The sequence below is a fragment of the Notechis scutatus genome, chromosome 13 (assembly GCF_049901735.1).
Source record: "Notechis scutatus isolate UNSWTSFEM ecotype Mainland chromosome 13, rNotScu1.2, whole genome shotgun sequence".
Lineage (NCBI taxonomy): Eukaryota > Metazoa > Chordata > Lepidosauria > Squamata > Elapidae > Notechis > Notechis scutatus.
This window is the reverse complement of record NC_142021.1, coordinates 3,429,307-3,432,854: the sequence shown is the minus strand read 5'-3', so window position 1 is coordinate 3,432,854 and position 3,548 is coordinate 3,429,307. Positions and strand designations below refer to the sequence as shown.

General features: G+C 38.8%; 1 long non-coding RNA gene across 1 annotated transcript; it reads right to left on the bottom strand.

Annotated features, from left to right (window-relative positions):
• Window positions 1–267: 267 nt before the first annotated feature.
• Window positions 268–2,836, bottom strand: LOC148129591 (uncharacterized). Its single transcript, XR_015745248.1, has 3 exons — window positions 2,723–2,836; window positions 1,047–1,099; window positions 268–342 (listed from the first exon to the last, which is right to left on the bottom strand). It is a non-coding gene; the product is annotated as an uncharacterized LOC148129591 (long non-coding RNA).
• Between the last annotated feature and the right edge of the window lie 712 nt (window positions 2,837–3,548).

The window sequence follows — 3,548 nt, the reverse complement described above, 5'->3', positions numbered from 1 at the left end:
ATATGAGATGCATCAACATTTTCTTCCAAATATTGGGTTAGGAATTCCTTTGGAACAATTATACAATGGTTCTGTGCCATTTCTTGGGGCAAGCTAGCCACACTGGGGTTCAAATCATTTAGTATTTCATAATAATACTTTCATCTGTAGATAGGAGTGGGAGTTTTTCTATCAATTCCATTTGCAAATAAGGATTCAGTTTGCTTTGGGATTGGAGAACGGTGGCGCCCGGACATTCCATTTCCAAGCTCCTAGACTGGTTTGTTGCCATCATGGAAATTTATCTCTTGTTAATTGAGGAAGTTGCATTTGTCTCCTTTGACCACATCTGTCTCACCTGCACTGGTGGCAAAACACAAGCTAATTCTAAGATTTATAAGGGACAGTGGGAAGTTGTTGCTGCATCCCGTAGCTGCATCTTTTGAGGTGGCATCCAATTTTATGATAAGATCAGGCCTGGCAACATACATATCAAACTACATGTGCGTGCCTTCATGAATAGCTAGGCAGAGATCTAGAATGGTTGGCAAGTCTTTGTGGGCCTGTGCGATTAAGCAACTGCATTTAAAATTCCAACCAAGAGTTGCACGCCTTATGGAAAAGCAATGCTATAGAATAGATGAGTATTATCAGTCTACAGGTTGTGAAATTCATATGGAGAGATCAGGAAAGTTGATATGGATTGAGGAGACCCCCCATTCCACCATGTTGGTCTTAGAGCAGGGGTCTCCAATCCCTCAGTCTGTGGACTGGCATTGGGCCGCACAGCATGCCAGAAACTGGTCCATGCAAACAAGGAAAGTCCCATCTTAGGGATGCAGGCATCAAACAAAACCAGACCCCCTCAAATCCATGGAAAAACCTCCCTCACGGAACTGGTCCCTGATGCCCCAAAGTTTGAGGGCCACAGAGCACAGAATGATGAGAGAGAATGGTTGTGGTCTGCTTTTCACACACACACACACATACACAAAAAGGCAACGCGCCCTTAGTTCTCAATTTTTTTTCAACACTTCACACACCCTCAACGTTCAAAATATCCTCACCATTTTGGAATTCCAGACATCCCGCTGAAGTTAGGAAGTTCTGAGAGGGCAGCCTTTTAGGAACATGAAAAATAATAAAGCAACAGAAAGTCAAGGGTCAGTATTATCTGATAATAGAAGTGATAATAATATGTCAACTGCAAACTGATTTTGATTAAAATTGAGTCAATGAAAATGATAAGAAATGCCTTTTGGAATAGGCATGTTCTGAAACTAAGGATTTTTAAGTGTAAATTAAGGATAGGGGAAATTTGAAAAGTGGATGTAGGATGAAATAAATTGCTCTTAAGATTCTTAGGCAGAGAACATATTTTTTCTAATATACTAATGTTTAACTCTCAACATAATCTCCTCTACCAATACATCTTCAGAGGAGCAGAAATACTCATCTTTTTGATTATTCATAGCATAATAAATGTTACAGTTTTGCATTCAGCGACAGCCTGCTCCATGCTGAAGTAATAAAAATATATTTTTCTGTACTATTAATTACCTTTTTTCTCTTTTCTATTAATGTGAGACAGAATTAGGATTTACACATAACACTTAACTTGGTTAAATTAAGTTTTAAACTCTCACACATTACACTGTATCATAAAATAGCCAAGTGAGATGGGTTTGCACATCTCAGAAAAATTAATTTAAGTTAAAAGTTAATGAGCATGTACCAGTAGTAAGGCAGTCACTAGATTTGCAACTTTAGGATTAAGACTAGTTTAAGCATATTGTGGTGGATTAGCTTTAATGTTTTCATTATTTTAAAATCCATCCAGCAAACTTTGTTCTCACATTGTATATAACTTAACTTGGAGAATATGGAGCTTCAGAACCAGAGGATTACTTGAAATTGAAAATTAAATCAGCCATCTCCACATTGGTATCCATATGACTTATTGAGATAATTAGATGGGATATTGGAATGGGGAAATTGTAATTAGAAGTGTCTAGCAAGCAGCTTGAATTAAACAAAAAGGAAGCAGCAGAGTAAGCAAGTTTAGCCAGAGATGTTCTTAAAGGACAGGATGCATAAAACTCCAACATGTACAATTCCTGTGGGGAATTTACTCTTGATGCTGCCCAAAGATAAATAAAGTGTTGAAATGACTGAACCTGCCTTTCTGGTTTGGGGATTCTTAGTCACAGACGTAAAGTGTATTTTAAATATGGGAGACAGAAACATTGTTTTCTCTCTGTAACTTTGTTTTTTTATCTCATTGTTTTGCCTACTTACAAAGGAAGGGATTATTTGGAAAGATCATTTGACGCAGCTCAAGTAATGGAGAATGCTATTCATTTTATAATTAGTAATCCTGTATGTGCATGTATTTGTATATTTACATACATGGATATTGTATGGAGATCAATCTATCTGTCCATATAAAACGTACATACAATATGCAACATATTGTAAATATAAAATATTGTAATTAATTACAATATTGTAATTAATTACAATATAAAATATTGTAATTATTATATATTATGAAATGATGTATGTAAAAATGCATTTCATATAGATATAACTTTAAAGAACAGAGGTTTGATATAAACTCCTGGGATCTCATTGGTATTCTTATATGTCTATTGCCCTCTTAATTATTATTCCTTTAATTAAAAAGGGAAAAAACATAGCTTTGTCTTCTTTTACCTTTAAATTCTGTTTAAAAAAATTTTACCTTTTAATTTGGTGTGCCAAAGTAAGAAAAGAGGACTAATTCATCAAGAAACTTAAGAAGGGCTGGGAACAATGGGTCTTGTAGTCCCAGCCTCCCTTCTTCCCCCACCCTGCCAGGAAAAAGGGCTAGGAAGAACCGTAGCCCTGGCCACTAATAATAATGATGACTGAATAAAGTAGAATATTTTTGGAATAGAATAGAGCTGGAAGGGACCTTAGAGGTCTTCTAGTCCAGCCCCCTGTTCAAGCAGGAGAACCTATACCATTTCAGTAACATAGTAATAATCATAATAAAAATAAATATAATAAATATTAATAATATAAATACTAATATAAATATTGTTAAAGTTAATAAAAAAGGAAAAATAACTATAACTCATAAAATAGGCCCCCAAACAAGCTCCCCCGTAACTAAGCAACCGGGGGCGCCTGGGAGCGGACTGACGACCTTCTCGACCCGGAAGTGCTGTCCCCAGCACCGGAAGTGAGAGGCCTACAGGACGCTATCACCAAGGCGGTGTCAGGTAATTGCGGGGGTATTTCTTGAGTGGCCCAGCGGGAAGAAAAAGAACCGGCGGAAAAAAACTACAGGGCTCTGGAGGGCCTCGGTGGCACGTCCCGCCTCTCCCTCTCCCGGGTTCGGCTTCCATGACTCCGGACTCGGCCTGGAATAAGTAAACGAGGCTGGAAGCAAGAAGACCCGGATGTAGGGCGGGGCCTGCTGTGACGCGACGTGGCTCAGCTGCCCGGCCGGTGCGCGGTGACGTCACGGCTCAGGAAGGGGATTGGTTGGCTGCGGGAGAGGGCGTGGTCCGGGCGGGGCTAAA